This window comes from Mytilus californianus, unplaced genomic scaffold, assembly GCF_021869535.1.
Source record: "Mytilus californianus isolate M0D057914Y unplaced genomic scaffold, xbMytCali1.0.p SCAF_7, whole genome shotgun sequence".
NCBI classification, from domain to species: Eukaryota; Metazoa; Mollusca; class Bivalvia; order Mytilida; family Mytilidae; genus Mytilus; species Mytilus californianus.
The window spans coordinates 515,323-527,854 of NW_026262723.1; the positions used below are offsets into that span (position 1 = coordinate 515,323).

At 34.3% G+C, this 12,532-nt stretch overlaps 1 protein-coding gene and 1 long non-coding RNA gene across 4 annotated transcripts in view; both read left to right on the forward strand.

Annotated features, from left to right (window-relative positions):
- Positions 1-12,532, forward strand: part of LOC127709397 (uncharacterized) — a 449,543-nt gene that overhangs the window by 273,565 nt on the left and 163,446 nt on the right. The gene's annotated exons all lie outside the window — the stretch shown is intronic.
- LOC127709422 (uncharacterized) overlaps positions 12,187-12,532 on the forward strand; it is a 56,551-nt gene continuing 56,205 nt past the window's right edge. The window contains exon 1 of the long non-coding RNA XR_007985644.1: positions 12,187-12,273. This is a non-coding gene — a long non-coding RNA (uncharacterized LOC127709422). The remainder of the gene's footprint in view (positions 12,274-12,532) is intronic.

A 12,532-nucleotide genomic window follows, 5' to 3' on the forward strand; every position in this document is an offset into this window, starting at 1 on the left:
TTACCTATTTAACCCATTCATTAAACCAACTAGTAAGTCCCTTATAAACAAAAAAAAGGGGATAGTTTTTTTTATAAAACAAAAATGATAAATAAAAATGAACAGTTTGAATTTTCAAATAATATTTACTTCATCGTTAATATCATTTTTATTTGATGACGATTTAAATCAAATTGGTATCCGGTAATTTTATCTTTCACTTTATAAACTTTGCCAGCTGTAGACAGCAAAATATTTACTATAACTCCTTTTCTAAAATATCCGGTACTGAAAAAAGCGGTGTCCTTGTTCATCGCGGGTTTCGGCCGGTACAGCACATTTTGTCCCTCTTCCGGAAATAGGTCATATCTTCCTTTAAACCATCCGCAAATTGTTGTCGAGGGAAATACCTTCATCTGGAATCGTGTTCAAATCTATGAGTTCCGCCAACGTTTGCGGCGGCGACGATGTAATATTGCGTTATTCTATTGTGGCGTAATTTAAAGATCTGCCATAGATTTGGAGAAAACAAAAATCTACCATAGATTTGATTTGTGTGACGTTTGTTACGTCACATTTGCGATAGATTAGGAATCTGCCATAGATTTGGAACCCGCCATAGATTTGAGTCCTACATATATAATAGACATTTAAATTGTAACCAATTGGTAGCCGAGAGGTTTCGTCGATATGTTGATGTCAGTCACACATAACAGATTTCAAGGACGGGTTCGATTCCCAGTGAAGGCATATAAAAATTACAAAAATTTAAGTTTTTAAATTAATTCCATTAGTGAACAGAAATCAGTAAATTAGCTAATTCAAACTTAATGAAATTAGGCACACAAAGGAAACAATTGAATATGATTTGGTGAATCCATTTCAGCGACAGATTTAGAAAGCGTTGATTCTAGAAAAAGAATCCACGGTAAATGAATAGGCTGACGTCACGACAATGGTTTAAGTTGGCAGATGAAATCATTGAATGTACATTATAACGATCATCTTTAACCTTTTATCAACTATTTCAGTTGTAATAAATTGTTGGCCTTCAAATATTCGGCTTTGAGCGTTCCTGATGAAGGTAGATCCAGAAAAGCGCTTCGGACGCATGCAATTTTTAACGTTTTGTTTTCATTTTTTATCGATTGCATGACGATCATATATTGCCTTGTATCATTGATTTCAGTTCTAAGTATTGATACGGTAGGAATACTGAATTTAGGGTGTCGCACTGAACGTTGTGCTAACCTCGAATGTGGGAGGTTGTTGATATCTTTTTTACACTGCTACCCGCTATACACGCTGAATTTAATAGTAAGATCAAATATTAGTAGCTTGGCCAGGATACTGTTATAAGGTATTTAAATAAACTCATCATAGATACCAGGATGGAAATTTTTTATTTGCGCCAGACGCGCGTTTCGTCCACAACAGACTCACATCAGTGACGCTCGAATCAAATAAAGGTAAAAAGGTCAAATAAAGTCAAATAAAATTAAAAAGGCCAAATAACTTTAACATCCAACTCATCGTTCTGGTTTTGTAAAAGCTGAATACATTCATACTATATAAACGTATACCATAAACATTATTTTCAGCCTGCATATTTATGTAATACATGTAGTTGCCGCTGTACATTAAGCGCCCATCTATCCATTTGTAGGTGTCGGCATTTTGAAATCGTGATTTGAAATAATTTTTTAAAAGTTCATATCAACGATCAATGGTAATCTATTTGGGAATCGGAAATATGAATTATATTGTCACTAAGGTGACAATAAATTTGACTTGGATACTTCCAAGAGGGGCTTCAATAATGGTACATTTTTCAGGTGCGGATCAATGAATTTGAAAAGGTGGGGGACTAGTCAGGGAACGACCATTTAACTCCATAGGGGGGGGGGGATATGGTTTTTCCCCCAAAAAAATATTCCGATCCCCAAATTGATGAAAAAAATTATTTTGTTCAAACAGAGGACAAAAAAAATCTGAATCCAGATTTTCCCCATACCTTATAGTGTTAAATTTTAAACAAAATAATTTGATTGATAGCGTTGAAAAACTAAATAAAATTGTTCGCGCTTGGCGCGAGAAAAAAGTTCTGACTCCGACAAAAATACATATCCCCCCTTTGAAGTTAAATGGTTGCTCCCTTAGACAACGTTCAGACTGATGCTTGTAAAAAGTATATGCATTTATCATATATGTAGCTCCATTAGGGGTCCTAAATCCGCCTCTGTTTTTAAATAGCGAATAAAAGGAAATTTACGGGATTTTATTGTATTAAGGAATAGTTCCGTATTTGTTATTTGTGCATTTTTAATTTATCGCACGACAGTCAACTTTGAGCAAAGTACAAGTACGCTGCTAAGTCTAGTCAGAATGAGGCGTGTAGAAAGAGTGCCAAGCTCTCTTCACGTTAAGAACCCCTGCAGTAATTCGTTGGTTTGTTGCAAGGCAACATTTCTGTCCCTATCAAATATACCCTCATTTTCCATTGGCATCTAAATTTGCCGATCTTCATCCTGAACGGACTCTTACAGGACCTACCTATTGTATTTATTGTTAATTTGTTGTCTTCCTGAACATGCATGAAATATTTGCCACAGGCAATTAACAACCAATCATTTAAAATAGGTCGTTTATATACAAATTACAAAGAAACTTAGGAGCTACATTTATGATAAATGCATATCATTTTTACAAGCATCGATCCTAACGTTGTCTAACTAAGCCCCACATTTTCAAATTCATGGATCCGCACCTGAAAAATGTACCATTATTGATATTTATATATCCGATTCCCAAATAGATTACCATCTCGATTGGTCAATTCAACTTGATCATATGTTTATCGTTGATATGAACCTTTTAAAATTATTTCAAATTACGATTTCAAAATGCCGACACCTACAAATGGATAGATGGGCGCTTAATGTACAGCGGCAACTATGACATAAATATGCAGGCTTAAAATGATGTTTATGGTTTACGTTTATATGGTATATAGATATAAGAAGATGTGGTATGAGTGCCATTGAGACAACTCTCCATCCAAGTCACAATTTGTAAAAGTAAACCATTATAGGTCAAAGTACGGTCTTCAACACGGAGCCTTGGATCACAGCAAACAGCAAGCCCAAAAATGACTAGTGTAAAACCATTCAAACGGGAATGAATTGAACTGAAATCATTGATAAAAGGCAATATAAGCGATAAAAAGTGAAAACAAAACGTTAAGAATTGCATGCGTCCGAAGCGCTTTTCTGGGTCTACCTACATCAGGAACGCTCAAAAGCCGAATATTTGAAGGCCAACAATTTATAACAACCGAAATAGTTGATAAAAGGTTAACTGAGATGATGGTTCAAAATGTACATTCAATGATTTCATCTGCCGACATGATTGCAGATAATAAGAAGTCGTAGAGCAAAACAAACAAAAAATGAAACCAAATTTGATGGAATACACGTGTTTTGATCCATTTTATTGCCTAAAGTACAGCCGAAAATATAAACATAATTAACCCTACCATACTATTTGGCCTATTGCGAGTTGGTCAGTTTTCACTATTACTCCTAAATGGGCGCTGGGGAAACCAAATAGTTATGAATAATTTATCCGAAACGCTAAGCTTATATGAGAATTTTTTTTTAAAAGTAAATCAACTTGTTTGATGCCGGTTTAAATGGGTTTAAATAACTTTTTTTTTCAATAGATGCAAAACCTAAAAAAAATTCAGGATACTGTTATCTCATGTGATGTCAAATTTGTTTAAAAAAAAAAACCCGACTTTTTCTTTAAACTATTTATTTTGCTATTAAAAATGATTTGATATATTTCTTGCTTTTTATTCCTAACTAAGAATGATTATAATCAGAGCCGTGTTTCTTGTTTTAAAATGAATTCTCAGCTTTTGAGAAATATTTATTTTGTGATCCAATTTTTCACCGCGTACAACTGTCCGCCTCTGGTTTTATTTTTTACATTAACTTTTAAGTAACAGTAACTGGTCATTTCATTCTGTTTCGTTTCTTTTCGTTTTGTTTCGTTTCGTTCCGCTTTTATTCCGTTTCGCACTTTACAGGTACCCCTCTTTTCGCCCGTTTTCTATTTTTGATATCTTAATCAAAGATTCAAAAAATCAAACTTTCAAAAAGCGAAAAAATCAAAACTGCACTTTTAAGTTTAGTACTTTTAAAGTTTGATCAAATATGTAAATTATCAAATCTAAAAACGATATTTAGAATTTTAAAATTCTAATTATTTGGTGAAAATTTAAAAATTTCAAAAAATTTCAAAAATTTGGAATTTTGATATTTTAAAACTTTGATCAAAATTCCAAAAATCAAAAATTTGAAAACTTTTTAAAATTTTGAATTGATAAGTGTTACACGGACCCAGAAGCAATTAAAAAAGAAAAAGAAAAACTACATATTTTAAGATCTAAAACAAAACAAATGTATGGTATGGGACTGTCGTCGTCTTCATAATCTGTGATTGCTTTGGTATACGGTAATATATTTTAGCTAGCGTTTATTATATGCACGGGAATTATTACACAAGAATTCCTGGTCTTGATTACAGTAAATAAGATATTTACACATACAACACAGGCTAAAGGAACCAAAATAGTTCATCTTGTTCATGTTTAATTAACCCTTGGAGTGCCACGCTTTTTTTGTGTTAGAATACCGTTGAGTGCCATGGGATAATAGGCCCTAGATTTGAAATTTGAACGAAAAACGTCATAAAAGAAGCGTGACAATGCACAACGTCATGCAATTGTTTTCGTATATATATATATATAGAAGCAGTTCTGTTTCGACATTCGGCGTATGTCAGTTAGATTTCTTTGGGTAACGGGTACGTAAATGGGCAATCAAACGGATTTTTATGAATTTTTGCAGGCAAGTTGATCCATTAGAGCCGCAAATAAATATTCAAAAAGTATGCAAGTTAATTTTAGACTTTCGGAAACAAAGCAATCTGAATATTCTATAAAATGAAGTACAAATATATATGTACTAGGATGCACGTAAATACCGCAAACACTAAAATAATTAGATAATTTGACTTTAAATTGGCTTTTCTCAAAAACGTTCGACTTTAAAAATTATATTTCATTGTCACTAAAATTTCCGTTTTATTGATATAAAATTTACAGGGCTACCGAATTTATTTTTGTCGTATAAATCCTTCAAATGTATACGTTTTTTTGCCATAGCGCTGTCCGTTTCTCTTTGACTTATATGTTTTGGGTGTCCTTTTGATATCTTCTGCATCTTTTTTAAAGTCAAAGTTGCTGAACTTCTTTTGCGATATTTACATGTATTATATTCTTTCGTGTACCTCAGATTTCCGAATATTTAATTTGCTATACATACCAGAGAGTGAAAAGCTACATATATGATTTTTCGATACTAATTGCTATCTCTGCAAGTTGACTCAGACCTTGTGCATCTTATCAACATGTTACCTTACTGAATAACATATTTGCCGCTGGACACTTAGTTACAAATAAAGTATTTAATCCATAATTTCACAAACGTGTGTACTTTGTTTAGACTTTTGATTATGCACTTTCGTCAAATGTTTAATTTTTCCGTTCTTTTGTTTCCGATTGATTTTGTTTTGTTTTGTTTATTGTTTATTTTAAAACGCTAGACACCGATATTAGAATTAGATTTGCAACTTTAAGTTTTAATAATACTGTTTTTAAGGTTTGGTCGAAAATCATTGCAGTCAAGTATTTTTGTTCAGCCCACACGGTTGTCAATTTTTTTTTTTTAGGTTCAGTCTTTTACAATAAGTATTCGTAAAATCTTTCAATTGATAACACATTAAAAACATATTATTTTGAACGCATGTATTGTTGGATTTTAACAAATTATGAGTTGGAAAAAAGAATTGTTTGACTGTATTTGTCTATTTGATCTTTGTCTTCTTTTGTTTCTTGTATTATTTTATCCTGATGTTATCATGTATAATTATTTGTTACAATTCAATTTGGTTGAAATGTATAGTAAATTTTCTGATAAAAGTAACATTTGTGTTTATATCATAAGAAGAGGAAAACGCTTCTCATAAAGAATTTAACCAAATAAACAAAAAACAAAAAATATGACAATCATGTTTCTTTTGGTACCAGTCAGAGTTGATCTCACAAATTTTTTTGAAAAAAAAACGTAGCTTTATGGGGAAAATATGACAAAAAAGGGGACGAATTTTCATTGCATAACTCTGTAAACGTTGTCAAAACATGATTTTGCTTCTATTTGTCTTTGTGCTACTTTGTATGTAAAGCCATTTGTTTTGTTTAGCCTGTTGAGAGTTTTATATAACTTCATATGCATTCAGTAAAGTTGCAGTTTAAAAGAAACGCCGAAGAAATTTATCGAATTCAAGTTAAGTCATTGAACACACCTTTTCAATAGTTGATACTGGTAAATTTTCAAAAGTTACTAATGTTTATTTTAGTATGAATTAAAACAAAAAAAATCCTCAACAAAATATAAACACGACATCATTTTTTTTAATTAACTGAACATAAAGAATTTCAAATATACATGTACCAAGCTATACTGTGCCCTCGCTTGCCAAAAGCTAACTTAAAAAAATCCAGAGAAGTTCTTCTTAAAATGTAGGATGAACATAAGTAATATTACTACAAAGTTGCAACATGTTTGTTCGTCGCGTAAATACTTTTACCATATATCTAAAGAGAACAGTAAATAACAATAAACTATTGGCGACGAGTGTATATATAGCATTCTTATTGGTCCCCTCTGGTTGATATTTAATTATGGTTCTTCTTCATTTTCTGGTTGCAAAACCCAAAACCACAGAGTTGGAATATAGTTGACGCCGGCCATCTTCCAAATATCGCAATCTAGCATTATGACGTATTGTTTATTATTACGTAACGTCGAAATACCATTGGCCTTTGGGCCTATGCCGTGGCACTCATAGGTAGTGTTTTTGAATAGGCCGGATAGGCCGTATGGCAGAGAAAAGGTTAAGTGACTATTTGGTTCTTTTTTCAAAGTGATGTATGTAAACTTTTTAGAAAGTTGTTTTGTTCGGTATAATAAAACACTTAATGACTGGTTAATTTATGAGTGTAATAGCAAGTTTGTTGTCGCTTTGATACTTACTATTGCCCTCGGCTTCGCCTCGAGCAATAACTGGTATATCAGGGACAACAAACTTGCAACTACCCTCAAAACCAGTCAATAGGTGTATAATATTGAACCGAGAAAAGTATATTGACTGAGCACGAAGTCCGAGGTTGATATACTTCTTTGGGTCGATATATCCTGTATTGACCTCATACAAAGGCTATAATTGTTATATTATTAATCACTGATCATATTTGTATCAAAATCGTCAGTGCATTATACTATTATCTTTTTTCGATCATGCAATTTTTTTGGAATTTTATAGATATCATATTGTCTCTTGGATAAAAACAACATATTGGTGATAAATTTTTTATGTTTTTTGTGTACATCTTATGTGTTTGAACATTTTTTTTTTTCAAATAATCGTTCGTAAATATAAACTTATTAAAAACTTTTAACAATATCATGAAATTCATTAGATGACGTCACAAAGTATATCGGTTTTTAGATATTCTAAAAATAACCGTGCAATATCACTTTTCTATCCGCCATTTTCAATCGACTTTTAAAAATATAGTTTAACATGTGACTATTCCTGAACGAATCAAATTAGTCAAAATATACAAATTAATAAAATAAACCTTTATAATTTGGAAATATTTGTATTTCAATATGAAATATTATGTCTGATTTGTACTTTTATTACAATAATAAACTGATCTTAAACTGTTTCTTCAATAACTCCCGATCAACGGACCCATACTACTCATGCTTATTGTATCTACTTCTCAGTTCAACGGACCCACATTACTCTGGGTTTTTACCTATACTTCTCAGAAAGACGGACCTATATAACTCTGGGTTTTTATCCATGCTTCTCATATTAACGGACCCATACTAATCATATCAATGCACTACAACTACTAAGACCAACGGACCTATACTACTCAGACCAACGGACCTATACTACTCAGACCAACGGACCCATACTACTCAGTGTTTTAACCCATACTTCTCAGACCAAAGGACCCATACTAATGATACTACTCAGGGTTTTAAACTATACTTTTCAGACCAAAGGACCCATACTATTCAGTGTTTAAACCTATACTTCTCAGACCAAAGGACCCATACTACTCAGGGTCTTAACCCATACTAATGATACTACTCAGGGTTTTAAACTATACTTTTCAGACCATAGGACCCATACCATTCAGTGTTTTAACCTATACTTCTTAGACCAAAGGACCCATACTACTCTGTGTTTAAACCCATACTTCTCAGACCAAAGGACCCATACTACTCAGGGTTTTAACCCATACTTCTCAGACCAAAGGACCCATACTACTCAGGGTTTTAACCTATACTTCTCAGACCAAAGGACCCATACTACTCAGTGTTTTAACCCATACTTCTCAGACCAAAGGACCCATACTACTCAGTGTTTTAACCCATACTTCTCAGACCAAAGGACCAATACTACTCAGTGTTTAACCCATACTTCTCAGACCAAAGGACCCATACAATTCAGTGTTTTAACCCATACTTCTCAGACCAAAGGACCCATGCTACTCAGTGTTTTAACCCATACTTGTCAGACCAAAGGACCCATACTACTCAGGGTCTTAACCCATACTAATGATACTACTCAGGGTTTTAAACTATACTTTTCAGACCATAGGACCCATACTATTCAGTGTTTTAACCTATACTTCTCAGACCAAAGGACCCATGCTACTCAGTGTTTTAACCCATACTTCTCAGACCAAAGGACCCATACTACTCAGTGTTTTAACCCATACTTGTCAGACCAAAGGACCCATATTACTCAGTGTTTTAACCCATACTTCTCAGACCAAAGGACCCAAAGGACCCATACTATTCAGTGTTTTAACCCATACTTCTTAGACCAAAGGACCCATACTACTCAGTATTTTAACCCATACTTCTCAGACCAAAGGACCCATTCTACTCAGTGTTTTAACCCATACTTCTCAGACCAAATGACCCATACTACTCAGTGTTTCAAACTATACTTCTCAGACCAAAGGACCCATACTACTCTGTGTTTTAACCCATACTTCTAAGACCAAAGGACCCATACTACTCAGTGTTTTAAACTATACTTCTCAGACCAAAGGACCCATACTACTCTGTGTTTTAATCCATACTTCTCAGACAAAAAGACCCATACTTATAATACTACTCAGCGTTTTAACCCATCCTTATCAGACCAAAGGACCCATACAACTCAGTGTTTTAACTTATACTTCTCAGACCAAAGGACCCATACTACTCAGTGTTTTAACCTATACTTCTCAGACCAGAGGACCCATACTTATGATACTACTCAGTGTTTTAACCCATACTTCTCAGACCAAAGGACCCATACTACTCAGTGTCTAACCTATACTTCTCAGACCAAAGGACCCATACTACTCAGTGTTTAAACCCATACTTCTCAGACCAAAGGACCCATACTACTCAGTGTTTTAACCTATACTTCTCAGACCAAAGGACCCATACTACTCAGTGTTCAAACCTATACTTCTCAGACCAAAGGACCCATACTACTCAGTGTTTTAACCTATACTTCTCAGACCAAAGTACACATACTAATGATACTACTCAGTGTTTTAATCAATACTTCTCAGACCAAAGGACCCATACTACTCAGTGTTTTAACCCATACTTCTCAGACCAAAGGACCCATGCTTCTCAGTGGTTTAACCCATACTTCTCAGACCAAAGGACCCACACTATTCAGTGTTTTAACCTATACTTCTCAGACCAAAGGACCCATACTAATCAGTGTTTTAACCCATACTTCTCAGACCAAAGAACCCATACTACTCAGTGTTTTAACCCATACTTCTCAGACCAAAGGACCCATATTATTCAGTGTTTTAACCCATACTTCTCAGACCGAAGGACCCATACTACTCAGTGTTTTAACCCATACTTCTCAGACCAAAGGACCCATACTACTCAGTGTTTTAACACATACTTCTCAGACCAAAGGACCCATACTACTCAGTGTTTTGAACTATACTTCTCAGACAAAAGGACCCATACTACTCTGTGTTTTAACCCATACTTCTCAGACCAAAGGACCCATACTACTCAGTGTTTTAAACTATACTTCTCAGACCAAAGGACCCATACTTATGATACTATTCAGTGTTTTAACCCATACTTCTCAGACCAAAGGACCCATACTACTCAGTGTCTAACCTATACTTCTCAGACCAAAGGACCCATACTACTCAGTGTTTAAACCCATACTTCTCAGACCAAAGGACCCATACTACTCAGTGTTCAAACCTATACTTCTCAGACCAAAGGACCCATACTACTCAGTGTTTTAACCTATACTTCTCAGACCAAACGACACATACTAATGATACTACTCAGTGTTTTAACCCATACTTCTCAGACCAAAGGACCCATACTTCTCAGTGTTTTAACCCATACTTCTCAGACCAAAGGACCCATACTACTCAGTGTTTTAACCCATACTTCTCAGACCAAAGGACCCACACTATTCAGTGTTTTAACCTATACTTCTCAGACCAAAGGACCCATACTACTCAGTGTTTTAACCCATACTTCTCAGACCAAAGGACCCATACTACTCAGTGTTTTAACCCATACTTCTCAGACCAAAGGACCCATTCTACTCAGTGTTTTAACCCATTCTTCTCAGACCAAAGGACCCATACTACCCAGTGTTTTAACCCATACTTCTCAGACCAAAGGACCCATACTACTCAGTGTTTTAAACTATACTTCTCAGACCAAAGGACCCATACTACTCTGTGTTTTAACCCATACTTCTCAGACCAAAGGACCCATACTACTCAGTGTTTTAAACTATACTTCTCAGACCAAAGGACCCATACTACTCTGTGTTTTAACCCATACTTCTCACACCAAAGGACCCATACTACTCAGTGTTTTAAACTATACTTTTCAGACCAAAGGACCCATACTACTCAGTGTTTTAACCTATACTTCTCAGACCAAAGGACCCATGAGATTCAGTGTTTTAACCCATACTTCTCAGACCAAAGGACCCATACTACTCAGTGTTTTAACCCATACTTCTCAGACCAAAGCACCCATACTACTCAGTGTTTTAACTCATACTTCTCAGACCAAAGGACCCATACTACTCAGAGTCTTTTTTACCTATAGCTCTCAGATCAACATACCCATACTTTTCACATCAACGGACCCAAACTACTAAGACCAACGGACCCATAACTACACATCTTAACGGGCATATACTCAGATCAAAGGACATCTACTCAGATCATTGGACCCATGCTACACATATCAACGGACTCATACTACTTAGATAAACGGACACATACTACTAAGATCAACGGACCCATACTACTCATCTCAACGGGCATATACTCATCTCAACGGTCATCTACTCAGATCATTGGAACAATGCTACTCTGTTAATCAGATACTCTGTTCTTCGGAACCATTCTACTCAGATCATAAAACCATTATTAATCAGATCATTGGACCCATGTTACACAGATAAACGGACCCATATTACTAAGATCAACGGACCCATACTACTCAGACCAAAAAAAAATAATTAAAGAATAGAGAATAATGGGTTGCTAAAATATAAAGAAAAGAGAAAAATGGGTTTCTCAGAGAATAATAGGTTTTTAATTTTTTTATCGATTCAACTTCATACTCAATTTTCTTTATTCTCTCATTATTATGCCATGATTATGTGCTTAACACTCCAGCCTTATACTTTGAGATAAGTGCAGAGTGATAAAAATTATTGCATGCAGCTTCCTCCCACTGCTCCCTCCATTTTTAACAACTCCTTCCCTTGAAATTTAAATAAGAAATAAGATGACTCAAATGTTTGTGTTATTTCGCAAAGGTTCACGTTATAACGCTAACATAGGAAGAAACACAAAAAAAATTGCATGGCGCTTATACGTTTCCGCACTAAACTCTATTAAAGTTAATCTTTTGTTATTGGTTCAATAAACATATATTGCATTGCATTGATTGGTTTTGTATTACATACTAGATACCCGTATGTAGAAATGACTTGTCGACAATCGATAATGTTTATAAAGGAAACGAAAATGGAAATTCTTTTTAACCAAGAGGACTATTTCTAAAGGTAATTTTAGTTAGTTCTGTTAAATATATATATGTATATTATATAATATGACAGTTGTTTTCCATTCGTTTGATGTGCTTGAGCTTTTGATTTTGCCATTTGATAAGGGACTTTCCGATTTGAATTTTCCTTGGAGTTCGGTATTTTTGTTATTCTACTTTTCATTATTCAGACAGTAATATAAGTATAGTAAAATCTATATTTGTGTATTACATTAAATGACCTTTATCAAAAGAAAATAATATTGTAGATTTTCGTG